Genomic DNA, 19,157 nt, shown 5'->3' with positions numbered 1-19,157 from the left:
AAATAGCCTTTATCAGCGCTAACAAATAAAACAAAAGAATTTAAATTTGTGAAAATCTTCTCCTTCCTTCTTTTCAAATCTGCAACATTCTTTGAAAATATTGTTGGAATGTTGTTATTGAAAAACTGAACATGCAAGTTTGCTAGCACTGGCCACTAGATTGAAGGCGATGGAAAGACAGAATATTCGTTTTGGTTATGCTAGTATTGGTAGCCGAACGGAAAGGAAAGGCACAGGAATGGCACGAAAACGAGCGGGAGAGCGATAGTAGTGCTTTCTTGTGTTTTCATATATGAATATTGGTCGGTCGGTTTTTCTCATCATTCGTATTCGTTCAAGCACTAGCAAGCAGCCAGTCCATCGGAGGAAAGCAGTTGGCGATGATGACGGTCCGCAAAAGTGCCCCAGCTACTGGTGGCCCATCGCAACCAACTACCGATCAGGAACTGTCGCCATGCTAGTATTTCGCCCCAACTAAAGGGCAACGGAGCAACTAATCCGCTGGCTAACATTCCAGCGTCTGGTTCGTAAGGTTGTGTATTACTTCAAAGTCGAGCTACGCTTACAAAACTCAGCCGTAATGAAGCCACTGATGCCTACTTGGTCGGTTTGTGGCAGTGGGCGTAAATTACAATAAAAGCAACGGTTCTTTTCAGGACCAATCAATTGTGTTCTAGTGAGAGTTAAACTGAAACTTTTATTTTAAGGTGTGTAGCAAATTTTCAACAAGCAACATAATACGTTGGGTGGAAAGAAGTAGCTTGCACACGGAACAAAAATTTAAATTATCCTCTCGCTCGTTTCGTGCACTGCTTTTCCATTCCTTTCTACTGTTATTATCAGTATTACCAAAACGAATGTGTTGTTGCATGTGTTTAAGAGAAACGTTGAAGTCGCATGCTTCTATTCAAGCTTTTTGGCAGCCCCCGTGAACTAACTGCATTAAATGATTTTTTGTGCAGCTCCGTGCTAGTAGCAAACAAAATGGCCCTACCAGTGTCTGATTCGTGAGATTGTGCAGGATTTCAAAGTCGAGCTAAGCTTATAAAGTTCAGCCGTAATGGTACCCGAAGAAGCCAGCCTTGTCGTTTTGTTCGAGGCTACAAAACAGTTCGCCAGGCACGTAACTATCATGCCAAAAATATCCAACGATCCAGCGCATCACCATCAACACCAACGCCGATACCAAAGGTTCTTTTCAGAACCACCATTATTACCATAGAGAATTATTTGAAAATTTCCCATTCAAACGTGATTCTGTTGAATATTATTAGATTTAAATTAACGTCTCGAATTGAAATCACGACGCTCCGGTTATGTGACAGACATTACCCACCCATCTTTTTTTATTGTGACCACGACACCCCATTTCAATATTTCTGAATGAACAGAAGGTCGAGTTTGGAAAGTTTGTAACTTTCATTGTACTTAACCAAATTACACAATGTTCGCACTAATGATTCAGAAATATGATCAGGAATCTTCTGTTAGATTTGTAAGTATGTATAATTTACATGAATAAAGAAAAATTGATTTTCAGGAATCAATTATTATCTGTTCTTCCATTGGCCAGTACTACGCGACTTCCTCATGCTAACAATTAATTTCATCGTTAGCCATCTCCCTCACCAAGGCCAACAACGCCAACAAAACCGGTCCTTTTCAGGACCACCATCATTTTTGTAAAGAATAATTTGAAATATTCCTCGCCCAAATCACCTTTTGTCCGAAAATTCCAATGAGTATCAACATATTTGAAGAACGTGTTCCTTATGTATTCTACATCTCTCCGGTTATGTCGCAGACATTACCCACCCATCTTTTTTTTTGCTTAACAAAGAAAAAAGCGAAATATTTTTTCTTCTCGGGTTGTGTATTAAACTATTTCAAATTGGTTAAGCCTACCTGCCGATCTACAGGAATCAAATGGGGCTTACGAAGATCTGGACATCGAGACAAAACACGTGCTTGCTCAGAGGGCGGATGCCATCTTTCGTCTAATGCACGATTAACAGTATCGTCGGGATCATCTGTGGCTGTAGTATCTGGACTAGACAGTGCAAGAATTGATGCTGAAAGCGGCTTTACGAGGGTCGAATAGAAAAGCTGAGGGTGCCGTTAGTGGTGATGTAGCGGAACAGAGGGCAGAAATCGATGATCTATTGCCGGCAAAGAGTACGTATCTGAACGAAGTTAAGGAGTTGCTATCGGCGAGGAAACCACAACGGCCGCGATTTGGTATAAAAATGTGTGTTCGGTAAGTTTACCTTCCTATTCGAATTAGAATCGTCATGTTATACTTTTGTTTATGAAACCGATACTAGATATCAGTCCAGAAACGTTCCCATAAGAAAGTTCCGATGCACTGGGTAGCCTGAGGAAGGATCAACCGGAAGCTAAAGCCACGCAGAGCAGATAGCGTTGAGAAGGAAACTGGGAAGCATGTATCTGGAGGATTCTGCTACGTTTTGAACATTATTTATAAGGATGGGTCATCGAACAGAGTGGGTAATCCATTGTCGAAAGAGAGATAGAAGTTTTCGGAGAATTATCTGGCCAGTGCCGGAAAGACTATAGTGGTGGAAATTACAAGGATATCCTGTTGGAGAAATAACAGACCGAGTTACAGAACAGCTTGTGGTTTGTTTGGAAAAAGGATTAGCTGGCGAAGAGTTTGAGCGAAAATGAGATGGGATATGGCGCAATATCTCTATAGGATGTGAGCGGCGGTTAGAGCGATGGAACTGTTCTGGATGACGGCTAGCAAGCGAGGCAGTTTGTGGAACCCAAAAAATCTGAGCGTGAAGTTTGTGCCATTAGGATGCAATCAAAACATTAGTTATACTTCACAACATACATAGCAATGAAAACCCCTAACAGTGCAAGGATACCTTGAGTTCTGTTATCGTCAACAAGCACATTGTAAAAGGTGAAAATACTGATTCAAACATATGGAAGTGTGACGTATGTGGAATATGTTAATAAACTTTAACCTCACGCGGCATAAGCAAATGCACCCGCCGCACAAGTGTGATTTTTATAGTTGGTACACTATGCCAATCAGAAGCGAAGATCTGAATGAATTTACTAATGAAACGAACACCAAAGCATCCGTAACCAATATTATTAATTTTATATTCGAAATAAACACGATAGTATGACTAATTATCGCCAGCTTTTGAAATATTACTTTCAAGTGAGTTCCCAAACTTTCAATGGTCTGAATATATATATGTAGAAAGGTGGTTGTTTTATAATTGATCATACAAAGAGTAGGATTATCGCGTCAGCCACACTAATTTATCAAACCGATGGATCGAATAATTTGAGTTTCAATTTCCAGAAAAGTTTCGGAAACAGCGTTGTTTAAAAAATGAAAACATCGTACACAAGAGGATCGCGGTGCTTCAGGATTTATATGGGACTATTTTTAATGGATGATTCTGTATATTGGAATATGTATAAATTCAAAATATGGCGTAAACAGAGCCAGATATACAGCCAGGCCAGGCATTCAAATTGATTCAAACTTACCATGCACCAATTTCCGAACATTTAAATTAAAGTATTCATGGTGATAGTCATTGACAAAAATAACGATAATGTATGAGTATTATTTGAGCACTGAATTCCAAGGATTCTAGGTGATACCGAGAACAAAAAAGTATCGGACTATAACCAATTTTATGAAACTTGTAAAATTTTATGATTTTATACGTAAATTTGCATCAAAATCATATAATAGCCTCATACATAATAGTGATAAAATTACTCCAAAAAGAGCTTCGAACGAACGCCTCGATCGAGGTCTTGATTAACATAGATGTATATTTATTAATGCAGAAACACTTGAAGTTTCAAACAGTTTGGCGGAATCCCGCTGACAATATTTAAGATCTACCAAGGTTCCTCGACAATACGCATTTGTAATTGTGTTATCAATCGTACGATAGTCCGCCAGTTCAAAACTATACACCAGTTCAAATTGCATCTGTGGACTGAAAGAGGGGATCAGTGTCTGACTTGAATCTAATATCCGAAGAATTCGACTTACGTGGATGATGGAATGGAAGTGATCGCTGTGAAAACAAATTACACTATAGGCATTGTATCACCGTAATTAGCCTACATACAGTCCATTATTTCCTGAAATTTTCGCCCATTGGAGAAAGAAGAGACACGCAACAGCCTTGCACACTTCATTGAAGTGCTTTTCCAAGCATTTATTAACGTTTATTCTCTATTTAACTCATTTAAACCTTAGATTATTCCTTGGGCACCTCTCAATATATTTTGTAACTTTTCCCTCTGAAAAGTTTTGTTTATTTTCCGAAAAAGTTTATCGATTGCCTCGATACGAAAATCAAAGCAGTGTTGCGTGAGAAATGCAATTTTCATTATTGCCGAGGGGTAACTCGATGTACTGGTAACTGGCGGTAAATCACTCGGACACTTTTTCGTCTGATTATTTCATTAAATTTCAAGTCGTGTCGTTGAAGTCGTTGAAGTTAACAAACAAAAAAACAAACAAATAACAAATTTTGCTTGTGGTTACATGTGGTTACATATACGGCCAAGGAAAGTTGTTTTCGCGCGCTATCGAAAAATCTAGTCATTCGTGGAATAGCTTTGAACTCGCCTTAAATAACAAAAATGCTGAAATTTAAACACATTACCTAGGGTAATGAACCTATTTTCGCCCTAACCATGTAAAACCGTTGGTTAGAGCGGCGTTAGCCATCTTTGTTCAACGTATTGGTTCAAATTGCGTTTTTCGATATCATAATGGTTCATAAGAAGAAAGCAAAGATATTGGTGCCAATTCATACGCATTGCATCAATTGTATTCTGAGTAATTAATGAAATGGTGAGGCACCCTTCGTAATACGACTAAAGTAGGCCCTTCACTCTAATGCGCTCGAAAACTCAATATCACTTACAACGTGAACGAAACATAATGTAATGCAACATAAGTCATGGGAGAATGTATTACACAGTACTTGAAGTGCAGAACTAGAGACAGCGCCATATGTCTAATAAAAAAGGAGAAAAAAAGATTCCGTCGACTAACCCCAGACTCCCCTAAATATTATTAAATGATAAGAATATCCATATTCTAACAGCAACATTCACCCAAAGTTTTAAAAACATACTTCTTTTAAGCTAAAATTGCACATAATGCTAGTTTCGGTACGATAAGTAATCACTAAAGACTTACAGCGAGTAAAGGCGCTATAACCTAGGCTCATTAGCCAAGGCAAGGTGTAAATACCTCTGTCGCATCCCAAAGGACCAAAGGAGTGACATTAACCTTCTTGGCCTAGTCACTCCCAACGATTTATCATATCCCCTTTACACTGAAACGGTCGGTACGGTTGTCCTCGTTTCTTCCTCCTTCAAGATTCAAAATAATTCATTAGTTAGATTATTCATTAAATGAATAATTTAATTGCCGTATAATTTTGAAACATCTTTAAACAAAACTCTACACAGTAGGCCTGGCCGTTTTAATATTTGCGACATATTACACATAATATGCTTCAAATAACTTGTTAACTTAAGAACTGTCAAAATTATGCATCTATAACTGAAACACTCCTGAACATGCCCTTATGAACAAAACAAAATAAACGATAGAGGCAAGGTCCTGTCGTCACTCTCCTTATATGCACTCGGGTGTAGGTAATGAAATTTCAGTGTGTAGGGGCTTCAGCGACTTCACCACTTGGGCGCTAGTATGACACTCTAGAGTGAACCTACACTGTACCAAAACGGACGAGTGAATTCGAATGATATTCGTTATGAACCGGCCCTTTAACATTTGGCAGATGTATTTTGGATGATTGCCATTTGATTTTTGTTGCGACTACAATTCGTCCATGTATGCAAGCATCTTATGATAGTCATACAAAAAGTAGAAGCAAAAGTTTTGAATTTTAAAAGAGCTATTGTACAGGTTCGAAATGCAATCATTAGTTTTTCAATAAACAAAATGTCGAATTTGAACAGATATTCTTATATTTAGTGTATGGTACTAATAGGACAATTGAACTATTTCCATTCTTCAATCGCATTCGAGCCATCAAAAAGTTGAATGAAAGTTGATCGAAAAATAAGACAATATTTTTTGGTTTTTGAGTAGACCATTAGTTCAAATCAAGGATTTTGTTACTGATTCATACTTCTCATCGAAACATTTTATTTTACTTCATTTTAGTCACAGAGGAAATTAGGAAACCTATGTTTATATATTCCTGCCATGTGGTACATTACAAATGGAACTTTATAATCAGTCAAATCTAATCTAAATCTAAAATATCTATATTTATCTATATCTATAATAGTATTAGATAATAAACATCACACTGCTGATGAAATATATACTCTGCCCCTAGCTCTACCCTTTTTTGCAGTGCAGTGAAGTTATCAAAAAAAAATTAAGGTGCTGCTTTGCTTCGGTGTGCCGTTCAACAACACGTTCGTTCTCTGCGATATTGTGGCTTGGGGATTATTTATTTTAATCCGTGACGGTTTCTTTAATTTAGATCAAGAGATCGAGTTTCTCGAAGTGTAAATCTTGCTTTAAAGTTGAAGCCTTTGGATAAATCAAAATCCATCTCCCGTTTGATATCCATGGAAATAAATTTCTGCGTTCTGCTGCCGTTTGACCAAACTCTTTATACATAGTGAGTAATTTCATCATTTCTAGTTGAATCCTTGAACGTACTGACGTTATTCATCTGAAAATTAAGACCGTAAACTATCGTCAACATTTCATTTCAGCCAGATTCTTCCATCTCTCCTTTCACTATTCCGCAGATCTTTGCAATCTGGTATTTAGCTGGGACAGGCATTGTTAATGCCTGTTGCTTTTCAAAGTCCTGAATTTGAAGTGGAATGAGATCCCAACTCTGGTTTTGCATTTTTTCTCAATTTGACTGAAAATAAATGAAAGTTGTTAGTCGAACTACTAGTTATATAATGTAGAGACTTTAAATACCCAAGAAGCGTTTGTCGTCCCACTTAATATAATGCTCGTATTCTGCTACCCTAGAGACTGCATAAATAGAAAAAACTCAATCGGGTACGTCCACTATCATGCTCTTTACGATTCACAGCAGCAGTGTTAATCGAATGAATTCATCTGCTGGAATTTTGTCGTTAGTTTCACTTTTAGAATATCGTATTTTTAGTAGTAAGGGTACCAAGATTAGAACCGCAATTGCATTCCACTGCATCTTTGATTGAAATGAGTCAACTCACAGAAACTGCAATTATAACCGAACTCAGTCAAGTCGCTGCGTTACGCAGTCTACTAAGTTTGGGAACTACGGTGATGACGAGCTATCGGGTTTTCCAACCAGATCTGGTTTCATGTGCAAATCAAAATGTCCGATTGGAGAACTCGAAGTGTTGTTGCTCTTTGATGTGCTACTTGCATGCTTTTTACGGTTACCGTCACGTCATCTCGTTACTTCCAGCCAACATCCAGCCATCAGGGCTACTTGGAAGATTTCAGAAGCTTCCGGTGTTCCGTAAAGATTTTCTATGAATTCCACTGATAATGCAAAACCTTACCATAACCATCTTTCATCAATCGAAAACGAAGGTTTTTCTATCAACGTCATCACATTCACTTAAATTGAGAGCTTCAATGGGTGGTTCATGGTGGCAGCCTTTATGTTGGTATACGACTTCGAAGGAGATCGATAAACTACCGTCACTTTCGTCAGATAGTTTCCATTCGAACCAATGACTCATCAATAGTGACACGTGTACGCTGTTAATGCTTAAATTGGATTCTAACAGATTTTATTTGTTCTCCATGAAACTGAAAATAATAATTCAAGGATATTAGTCGGAATACTTCAAATTTGAAGAGACTTTTGTGTACCAAGAAATGTTTCTTGCCGTAAATTTTATCGCCCCACAGGATTATACGTGATCATTTGTTGGTACCGTGGATACCCTGCTTGGTGGGAAAGTATGCCGTAGGCTAACCACGCCTGCGCGTTCGTTTTTGCGTAAGTTGGCGGTACCAGTCTCTCCAATAACTTACGGATGTTACATCGATGTAGACTTGCTCTAATTTGCCTAAAATCCATCAGGATAGACAGGAAGATGATTATGAAGAGTGGGAAATAACAGCTGGTTATTGTTTCATAAAATTACCGGATATGTACATAAATTCGTCTTCGCTGTTATGGCAACCGATGGGGAATGGGCTGGATTTTGGTGTTTGCTCCAAGGACGCCTTGTCTTGTGGTTCCAGATTATTTTTTCTGCATTCTAGTAGTTTCATTAGCGTCGCAGCTGCTAGAATTATACTTGGAAATATTTGATTTTCATTAAAAATAATAATAACTTACCAGAATGCTAATATTGACGTTCGTTGTTTACTCAATAAATATCAAGCAGTTTGTTGACGTCCACATTGTACAAATAAAAAAAGGTGACCGCTTTTATGTTTCGAAAGATTGTTATTTTACATTTTTAATAAAATATTTATATGTTAGTAAATTCTCACATAAGCAGATGCATCAGTAGTTGATCGCCATTTTATTTTGTTTGATTATTAATTTTTCATATTTCTGACAGCTGTATGAAAATCATTAGGCGTTCCAGTGAAAATTATATGTATTCTCATTTGATTCAGCCCAAATACTAAACAATGATGAAACACGAATGATACACTGCTGGTTTTTGAGATGATAATCATAGGCATCATCGTTTACCTTTTTCGAATGCAAGCAATTCATTTGACGTTTTGTTACTCATTTGAAAATCACGAGCCTCTTCATTCCAATACAGACATGATGTCATTCGATTTTCAAGTCATTATTTTTTCGAATGATCGCCTTTCGAAATCGTCAACGTTGAGCTTTTGGGTTATTCATATGACAAATCATACGCTATATTGCAACAACTTTTGTTCAGTGCACTGTACCAAAACGGACGAGTGAATTCGAATGATATTCGTTATGAACCGGCCCTTTAACATTTGGCAGATGTATTTTGGATGATTGCCATTTGATTTTTGTTGCGACTACAATTCGTCCATGTATGCAAGCATCTTATGATAGTCATACAAAAAGTAGAAGCAAAAGTTTTGAATTTTAAAAGAGCTATTGTACAGGTTCGAAATGCAATCATTAGTTTTTCAATAAACAAAATGTCGAATTTGAACAGATATTCTTATATTTAGTGTATGGTACTAATAGGACAATTGAACTATTTCCATTCTTCAATCGCATTCGAGCCATCAAAAAGTTGAATGAAAGTTGATCGAAAAATAAGACAATATTTTTTGGTTTTTGAGTAGACCATTAGTTCAAATCAAGGATTTTGTTACTGATTCATACTTCTCATCGAAACATTTTATTTTACTTCATTTTAGTCACAGAGGAAATTAGGAAACCTATGTTTATATATTCCTGCCATGTGGTACATTACAAATGGAACTTTATAATCAGTCAAATCTAATCTAAATCTAAAATATCTATATTTATCTATATCTATAATAGTATTAGATAATAAACATCACACTGCTGATGAAATATATACTCTGCCCCTAGCTCTACCCTTTTTTGCAGTGCAGTGAAGTTATCAAAAAAAAATTAAGGTGCTGCTTTGCTTCGGTGTGCCGTTCAACAACACGTTCGTTCTCTGCGATATTGTGGCTTGGGGATTATTTATTTTAATCCGTGACGGTTTCTTTAATTTAGATCAAGAGATCGAGTTTCTCGAAGTGTAAATCTTGCTTTAAAGTTGAAGCCTTTGGATAAATCAAAATCCATCTCCCGTTTGATATCCATGGAAATAAATTTCTGCGTTCTGCTGCCGTTTGACCAAACTCTTTATACATAGTGAGTAATTTCATCATTTCTAGTTGAATCCTTGAACGTACTGACGTTATTCATCTGAAAATTAAGACCGTAAACTATCGTCAACATTTCATTTCAGCCAGATTCTTCCATCTCTCCTTTCACTATTCCGCAGATCTTTGCAATCTGGTATTTAGCTGGGACAGGCATTGTTAATGCCTGTTGCTTTTCAAAGTCCTGAATTTGAAGTGGAATGAGATCCCAACTCTGGTTTTGCATTTTTTCTCAATTTGACTGAAAATAAATGAAAGTTGTTAGTCGAACTACTAGTTATATAATGTAGAGACTTTAAATACCCAAGAAGCGTTTGTCGTCCCACTTAATATAATGCTCGTATTCTGCTACCCTAGAGACTGCATAAATAGAAAAAACTCAATCGGGTACGTCCACTATCATGCTCTTTACGATTCACAGCAGCAGTGTTAATCGAATGAATTCATCTGCTGGAATTTTGTCGTTAGTTTCACTTTTAGAATATCGTATTTTTAGTAGTAAGGGTACCAAGATTAGAACCGCAATTGCATTCCACTGCATCTTTGATTGAAATGAGTCAACTCACAGAAACTGCAATTATAACCGAACTCAGTCAAGTCGCTGCGTTACGCAGTCTACTAAGTTTGGGAACTACGGTGATGACGAGCTATCGGGTTTTCCAACCAGATCTGGTTTCATGTGCAAATCAAAATGTCCGATTGGAGAACTCGAAGTGTTGTTGCTCTTTGATGTGCTACTTGCATGCTTTTTACGGTTACCGTCACGTCATCTCGTTACTTCCAGCCAACATCCAGCCATCAGGGCTACTTGGAAGATTTCAGAAGCTTCCGGTGTTCCGTAAAGATTTTCTATGAATTCCACTGATAATGCAAAACCTTACCATAACCATCTTTCATCAATCGAAAACGAAGGTTTTTCTATCAACGTCATCACATTCACTTAAATTGAGAGCTTCAATGGGTGGTTCATGGTGGCAGCCTTTATGTTGGTATACGACTTCGAAGGAGATCGATAAACTACCGTCACTTTCGTCAGATAGTTTCCATTCGAACCAATGACTCATCAATAGTGACACGTGTACGCTGTTAATGCTTAAATTGGATTCTAACAGATTTTATTTGTTCTCCATGAAACTGAAAATAATAATTCAAGGATATTAGTCGGAATACTTCAAATTTGAAGAGACTTTTGTGTACCAAGAAATGTTTCTTGCCGTAAATTTTATCGCCCCACAGGATTATACGTGATCATTTGTTGGTACCGTGGATACCCTGCTTGGTGGGAAAGTATGCCGTAGGCTAACCACGCCTGCGCGTTCGTTTTTGCGTAAGTTGGCGGTACCAGTCTCTCCAATAACTTACGGATGTTACATCGATGTAGACTTGCTCTAATTTGCCTAAAATCCATCAGGATAGACAGGAAGATGATTATGAAGAGTGGGAAATAACAGCTGGTTATTGTTTCATAAAATTACCGGATATGTACATAAATTCGTCTTCGCTGTTATGGCAACCGATGGGGAATGGGCTGGATTTTGGTGTTTGCTCCAAGGACGCCTTGTCTTGTGGTTCCAGATTATTTTTTCTGCATTCTAGTAGTTTCATTAGCGTCGCAGCTGCTAGAATTATAATTGGAAATATTTGATTTTCATTAAAAATAATAATAACTTACCAGAATGCTAATATTGACGTTCGTTGTTTACTCAATAAATATCAAGCAGTTTGTTGACGTCCACATTGTACAAATAAAAAAAGGTGACCGCTTTTATGTTTCGAAAGATTGTTATTTTACATTTTTAATAAAATATTTATATGTTAGTAAATTCTCACATAAGCAGATGCATCAGTAGTTGATCGCCATTTTATTTTGTTTGATTATTAATTTTTCATATTTCTGACAGCTGTATGAAAATCATTAGGCGTTCCAGTGAAAATTATATGTATTCTCATTTGATTCAGCCCAAATACTAAACAATGATGAAACACGAATGATACACTGCTGGTTTTTGAGATGATAATCATAGGCATCATCGTTTACCTTTTTCGAATGCAAGCAATTCATTTGACGTTTTGTTACTCATTTGAAAATCACGAGCCTCTTCATTCCAATACAGACATGATGTCATTCGATTTTCAAGTCATTATTTTTTCGAATGATCGCCTTTCGAAATCGTCAACGTTGAGCTTTTGGGTTATTCATATGACAAATCATACGCTATATTGCAACAACTTTTGTTCAGTGCACTGTACCAAAACGGACGAGTGAATTCGAATGATATTCGTTATGAACCGGCCCTTTAACATTTGGCAGATGTATTTTGGATGATTGCCATTTGATTTTTGTTGCGACTACAATTCGTCCATGTATGCAAGCATCTTATGATAGTCATACAAAAAGTAGAAGCAAAAGTTTTGAATTTTAAAAGAGCTATTGTACAGGTTCGAAATGCAATCATTAGTTTTTCAATAAACAAAATGTCGAATTTGAACAGATATTCTTATATTTAGTGTATGGTACTAATAGGACAATTGAACTATTTCCATTCTTCAATCGCATTCGAGCCATCAAAAAGTTGAATGAAAGTTGATCGAAAAATAAGACAATATTTTTTGGTTTTTGAGTAGACCATTAGTTCAAATCAAGGATTTTGTTACTGATTCATACTTCTCATCGAAACATTTTATTTTACTTCATTTTAGTCACAGAGGAAATTAGGAAACCTATGTTTATATATTCCTGCCATGTGGTACATTACAAATGGAACTTTATAATCAGTCAAATCTAATCTAAATCTAAAATATCTATATTTATCTACATCTATAATAGTATTAGATAATAAACATCACACTGCTGATGAAATATATACTCTGCCCCTAGCTCTACCCTTTTTTGCAGTGCAGTGAAGTTATCAAAAAAAAATTAAGGTGCTGCTTTGCTTCGGTGTGCCGTTCAACAACACGTTCGTTCTCTGCGATATTGTGGCTTGGGGATTATTTATTTTAATCCGTGACGGTTTCTTTAATTTAGATCAAGAGATCGAGTTTCTCGAAGTGTAAATCTTGCTTTAAAGTTGAAGCCTTTGGATAAATCAAAATCCATCTCCCGTTTGATATCCATGGAAATAAATTTCTGCGTTCTGCTGCCGTTTGACCAAACTCTTTATACATAGTGAGTAATTTCATCATTTCTAGTTGAATCCTTGAACGTACTGACGTTATTCATCTGAAAATTAAGACCGTAAACTATCGTCAACATTTCATTTCAGCCAGATTCTTCCATCTCTCCTTTCACTATTCCGCAGATCTTTGCAATCTGGTATTTAGCTGGGACAGGCATTGTTAATGCCTGTTGCTTTTCAAAGTCCTGAATTTGAAGTGGAATGAGATCCCAACTCTGGTTTTGCATTTTTTCTCAATTTGACTGAAAATAAATGAAAGTTGTTAGTCGAACTACTAGTTATATAATGTAGAGACTTTAAATACCCAAGAAGCGTTTGTCGTCCCACTTAATATAATGCTCGTATTCTGCTACCCTAGAGACTGCATAAATAGAAAAAACTCAATCGGGTACGTCCACTATCATGCTCTTTACGATTCACAGCAGCAGTGTTAATCGAATGAATTCATCTGCTGGAATTTTGTCGTTAGTTTCACTTTTAGAATATCGTATTTTTAGTAGTAAGGGTACCAAGATTAGAACCGCAATTGCATTCCACTGCATCTTTGATTGAAATGAGTCAACTCACAGAAACTGCAATTATAACCGAACTCAGTCAAGTCGCTGCGTTACGCAGTCTACTAAGTTTGGGAACTACGGTGATGACGAGCTATCGGGTTTTCCAACCAGATCTGGTTTCATGTGCAAATCAAAATGTCCGATTGGAGAACTCGAAGTGTTGTTGCTCTTTGATGTGCTACTTGCATGCTTTTTACGGTTACCGTCACGTCATCTCGTTACTTCCAGCCAACATCCAGCCATCAGGGCTACTTGGAAGATTTCAGAAGCTTCCGGTGTTCCGTAAAGATTTTCTATGAATTCCACTGATAATGCAAAACCTTACCATAACCATCTTTCATCAATCGAAAACGAAGGTTTTTCTATCAACGTCATCACATTCACTTAAATTGAGAGCTTCAATGGGTGGTTCATGGTGGCAGCCTTTATGTTGGTATACGACTTCGAAGGAGATCGATAAACTACCGTCACTTTCGTCAGATAGTTTCCATTCGAACCAATGACTCATCAATAGTGACACGTGTACGCTGTTAATGCTTAAATTGGATTCTAACAGATTTTATTTGTTCTCCATGAAACTGAAAATAATAATTCAAGGATATTAGTCGGAATACTTCAAATTTGAAGAGACTTTTGTGTACCAAGAAATGTTTCTTGCCGTAAATTTTATCGCCCCACAGGATTATACGTGATCATTTGTTGGTACCGTGGATACCCTGCTTGGTGGGAAAGTATGCCGTAGGCTAACCACGCCTGCGCGTTCGTTTTTGCGTAAGTTGGCGGTACCAGTCTCTCCAATAACTTACGGATGTTACATCGATGTAGACTTGCTCTAATTTGCCTAAAATCCATCAGGATAGACAGGAAGATGATTATGAAGAGTGGGAAATAACAGCTGGTTATTGTTTCATAAAATTACCGGATATGTACATAAATTCGTCTTCGCTGTTATGGCAACCGATGGGGAATGGGCTGGATTTTGGTGTTTGCTCCAAGGACGCCTTGTCTTGTGGTTCCAGATTATTTTTTCTGCATTCTAGTAGTTTCATTAGCGTCGCAGCTGCTAGAATTATACTTGGAAATATTTGATTTTCATTAAAAATAATAATAACTTACCAGAATGCTAATATTGACGTTCGTTGTTTACTCAATAAATATCAAGCAGTTTGTTGACGTCCACATTGTACAAATAAAAAAAGGTGACCGCTTTTATGTTTCGAAAGATTGTTATTTTACATTTTTAATAAAATATTTATATGTTAGTAAATTCTCACATAAGCAGATGCATCAGTAGTTGATCGCCATTTTATTTTGTTTGATTATTAATTTTTCATATTTCTGACAGCTGTATGAAAATCATTAGGCGTTCCAGTGAAAATTATATGTATTCTCATTTGATTCAGCCCAAATACTAAACAATGATGAAACACGAATGATACACTGCTGGTTTTTGAGATGATAATCATAGGCATCATCGTTTACCTTTTTCGAATGCAAGCAATTCATTTGACGTTTTGTTACTCATTTGAAAATCACGAGCCTCTTCATTCCAATACAGACATGATGTCATTCGATTTTCAAGTCATTATTTTTTCGAATGATCGCCTTTCGAAATCGTCAACGTTGAGCTTTTGGGTTATTCATATGACAAATCATACGCTATATTGCAACAACTTTTGTTCAGTGCACTGTACCAAAACGGACGAGTGAATTCGAATGATATTCGTTATGAACCGGCCCTTTAACATTTGGCAGATGTATTTTGGATGATTGCCATTTGATTTTTGTTGCGACTACAATTCGTCCATGTATGCAAGCATCTTATGATAGTCATACAAAAAGTAGAAGCAAAAGTTTTGAATTTTAAAAGAGCTATTGTACAGGTTCGAAATGCAATCATTAGTTTTTCAATAAACAAAATGTCGAATTTGAACAGATATTCTTATATTTAGTGTATGGTACTAATAGGACAATTGAACTATTTCCATTCTTCAATCGCATTCGAGCCATCAAAAAGTTGAATGAAAGTTGATCGAAAAATAAGACAATATTTTTTGGTTTTTGAGTAGACCATTAGTTCAAATCAAGGATTTTGTTACTGATTCATACTTCTCATCGAAACATTTTATTTTACTTCATTTTAGTCACAGAGGAAATTAGGAAACCTATGTTTATATATTCCTGCCATGTGGTACATTACAAATGGAACTTTATAATCAGTCAAATCTAATCTAAATCTAAAATATCTATATTTATCTATATCTATAATAGTATTAGATAATAAACATCACACTGCTGATGAAATATATACTCTGCCCCTAGCTCTACCCTTTTTTGCAGTGCAGTGAAGTTATCAAAAAAAAATTAAGGTGCTGCTTTGCTTCGGTGTGCCGTTCAACAACACGTTCGTTCTCTGCGATATTGTGGCTTGGGGATTATTTATTTTAATCCGTGACGGTTTCTTTAATTTAGATCAAGAGATCGAGTTTCTCGAAGTGTAAATCTTGCTTTAAAGTTGAAGCCTTTGGATAAATCAAAATCCATCTCCCGTTTGATATCCATGGAAATAAATTTCTGCGTTCTGCTGCCGTTTGACCAAACTCTTTATACATAGTGAGTAATTTCATCATTTCTAGTTGAATCCTTGAACGTACTGACGTTATTCATCTGAAAATTAAGACCGTAAACTATCGTCAACATTTCATTTCAGCCAGATTCTTCCATCTCTCCTTTCACTATTCCGCAGATCTTTGCAATCTGGTATTTAGCTGGGACAGGCATTGTTAATGCCTGTTGCTTTTCAAAGTCCTGAATTTGAAGTGGAATGAGATCCCAACTCTGGTTTTGCATTTTTTCTCAATTTGACTGAAAATAAATGAAAGTTGTTAGTCGAACTACTAGTTATATAATGTAGAGACTTTAAATACCCAAGAAGCGTTTGTCGTCCCACTTAATATAATGCTCGTATTCTGCTACCCTAGAGACTGCATAAATAGAAAAAACTCAATCGGGTACGTCCACTATCATGCTCTTTACGATTCACAGCAGCAGTGTTAATCGAATGAATTCATCTGCTGGAATTTTGTCGTTAGTTTCACTTTTAGAATATCGTATTTTTAGTAGTAAGGGTACCAAGATTAGAACCGCAATTGCATTCCACTGCATCTTTGATTGAAATGAGTCAACTCACAGAAACTGCAATTATAACCGAACTCAGTCAAGTCGCTGCGTTACGCAGTCTACTAAGTTTGGGAACTACGGTGATGACGAGCTATCGGGTTTTCCAACCAGATCTGGTTTCATGTGCAAATCAAAATGTCCGATTGGAGAACTCGAAGTGTTGTTGCTCTTTGATGTGCTACTTGCATGCTTTTTACGGTTACCGTCACGTCATCTCGTTACTTCCAGCCAACATCCAGCCATCAGGGCTACTTGGAAGATTTCAGAAGCTTCCGGTGTTCCGTAAAGATTTTCTATGAATTCCACTGATAATGCAAAACCTTACCATAACCATCTTTCATCAATCGAAAACGAAGGTTTTTCTATCAACGTCATCACATTCACTTAAATTGAGAGCTTCAATGGGTGGTTCATGGTGGCAGCCTTTATGTTGGTATACGACTTCGAAGGAGATCGATAAACTACCGTCACTTTCGTCAGATAGTTTCCATTCGAACCAATGACTCATCAATAGTGACACGTGTACGCTGTTAATGCTTAAATTGGATTCTAACAGATTTTATTTGTTCTCCATGAAACTGAAAATAATAATTCAAGGATATTAGTCGGAATACTTCAAATTTGAAGAGACTTTTGTGTACCAAGAAATGTTTCTTGCCGTAAATTTTATCGCCCCACAGGATTATACGTGATCATTTGTTGGTACCGTGGATACCCTGCTTGGTGGGAAAGTATGCCGTAGGCTAACCACGCCTGCGCGTTCGTTTTTGCGTAAGTTGGCGGTACCAGTCTCTCCAATAACTTACGGATGTTACATCGATGTAGACTTGCTCTAATTTGCCTAAAATCCATCAGGATAGACAGGAAGATGATTATGAAGAGTGGGAAATAACAGCTGGTTATTGTTTCATAAAATTACCGGATATGTACATAAATTCGTCTTCGCTGTTATGGCAACCGATGGGGAATGGGCTGGATTTTGGTGTTTGCTCCAAGGACGCCTTGTCTTGTGGTTCCAGATTATTTTTTCTGCATTCTAGTAGTTTCATTAGCGTCGCAGCTGCTAGAATTATAATTGGAAATATTTGATTTTCATTAAAAATAATAATAACTTACCAGAATGCTAATATTGACGTTCGTTGTTTACTCAATAAATATCAAGCAGTTTGTTGACGTCCACATTGTACAAATAAAAAAAGGTGACCGCTTTTATGTTTCGAAAGATTGTTATTTTACATTTTTAATAAAATATTTATATGTTAGTAAATTCTCACATAAGCAGATGCATCAGTAGTTGATCGCCATTTTATTTTGTTTGATTATTAATTTTTCATATTTCTGACAGCTGTATGAAAATCATTAGGCGTTCCAGTGAAAATTATATGTATTCTCATTTGATTCAGCCCAAATACTAAACAATGATGAAACACGAATGATACACTGCTGGTTTTTGAGATGATAATCATAGGCATCATCGTTTACCTTTTTCGAATGCAAGCAATTCATTTGACGTTTTGTTACTCATTTGAAAATCACGAGCCTCTTCATTCCAATACAGACATGATGTCATTCGATTTTCAAGTCATTATTTTTTCGAATGATCGCCTTTCGAAATCGTCAACGTTGAGCTTTTGGGTTATTCATATGACAAATCATACGCTATATTGCAACAACTTTTGTTCAGTGCACTGTACCAAAACGGACGAGTGAATTCGAATGATATTCGTTATGAACCGGCCCTTTAACATTTGGCAGATGTATTTTGGATGATTGCCATTTGATTTTTGTTGCGACTACAATTCGTCCATGTATGCAAGCATCTTATGATAGTCATACAAAAAGTAGAAGCAAAAGTTTTGAATTTTAAAAGAGCTATTGTACAGGTTCGAAATGCAATCATTAGTTTTTCAATAAACAAAATGTCGAATTTGAACAGATATTCTTATATTTAGTGTATGGTACTAATAGGACAATTGAACTATTTCCATTCTTCAATCGCATTCGAGCCATCAAAAAGTTGAATGAAAGTTGATCGAAAAATAAGACAATATTTTTTGGTTTTTGAGTAGACCATTAGTTCAAATCAAGGATTTTGTTACTGATTCATACTTCTCATCGAAACATTTTATTTTACTTCATTTTAGTCACAGAGGAAATTAGGAAACCTATGTTTATATATTCCTGCCATGTGGTACATTACAAATGGAACTTTATAATCAGTCAAATCTAATCTAAATCTAAAATATCTATATTTATCTACATCTATAATAGTATTAGATAATAAACATCACACTGCTGATGAAATATATACTCTGCCCCTAGCTCTACCCTTTTTTGCAGTGCAGTGAAGTTATCAAAAAAAAA

At 36.5% G+C, this 19,157-nt stretch overlaps 4 long non-coding RNA genes across 7 annotated transcripts; all 4 read right to left on the bottom strand.

Annotated features, from left to right (window-relative positions):
* Positions 1–7,009: 7,009 nt before the first annotated feature.
* Positions 7,010–8,939, bottom strand: LOC131691241 (uncharacterized). Its single transcript, XR_009305745.1, has 4 exons — positions 8,370–8,939; positions 8,173–8,313; positions 7,895–8,094; positions 7,010–7,831 (listed from the first exon to the last, which is right to left on the bottom strand). It is a non-coding gene; the product is annotated as an uncharacterized LOC131691241 (long non-coding RNA).
* Positions 8,940–9,370: 431 nt separating this feature from the next.
* On the bottom strand, positions 9,371–12,119 carry LOC131690974 (uncharacterized). Of its 2 annotated transcripts, XR_009305666.1 has the most exons (6): positions 11,550–12,119; positions 11,353–11,493; positions 11,075–11,274; positions 10,759–11,011; positions 10,181–10,448; positions 9,371–10,118 (listed from the first exon to the last, which is right to left on the bottom strand). It is a non-coding gene; the product is annotated as an uncharacterized LOC131690974 (long non-coding RNA). The 2 variants fall into 2 exon arrangements; XR_009305665.1 differs by having other exon boundaries at positions 10,181–11,011.
* Positions 12,120–12,731: 612 nt separating this feature from the next.
* Positions 12,732–15,299, bottom strand: LOC131691231 (uncharacterized). 2 transcript variants are annotated; one of them, XR_009305741.1, is made up of 6 exons: positions 14,730–15,299; positions 14,533–14,673; positions 14,255–14,454; positions 13,939–14,191; positions 13,361–13,628; positions 12,732–13,298 (listed from the first exon to the last, which is right to left on the bottom strand). It is a non-coding gene; the product is annotated as an uncharacterized LOC131691231 (long non-coding RNA). The 2 variants fall into 2 exon arrangements; XR_009305740.1 differs by having other exon boundaries at positions 13,361–14,191.
* Positions 15,300–15,730: 431 nt separating this feature from the next.
* Positions 15,731–18,479, bottom strand: LOC131690990 (uncharacterized). 2 transcript variants are annotated; one of them, XR_009305670.1, is made up of 6 exons: positions 17,910–18,479; positions 17,713–17,853; positions 17,435–17,634; positions 17,119–17,371; positions 16,541–16,808; positions 15,731–16,478 (listed from the first exon to the last, which is right to left on the bottom strand). It is a non-coding gene; the product is annotated as an uncharacterized LOC131690990 (long non-coding RNA). The 2 variants fall into 2 exon arrangements; XR_009305669.1 differs by having other exon boundaries at positions 16,541–17,371.
* Between the last annotated feature and the right edge of the window lie 678 nt (positions 18,480–19,157).

Source organism: Topomyia yanbarensis, chromosome 3 (genome assembly GCF_030247195.1).
Source record: "Topomyia yanbarensis strain Yona2022 chromosome 3, ASM3024719v1, whole genome shotgun sequence".
NCBI classification, from domain to species: Eukaryota; Metazoa; Arthropoda; class Insecta; order Diptera; family Culicidae; genus Topomyia; species Topomyia yanbarensis.
Note: the sequence above shows the minus strand (reverse complement) of the source record. Positions and strands in the feature narration are given on the sequence as shown.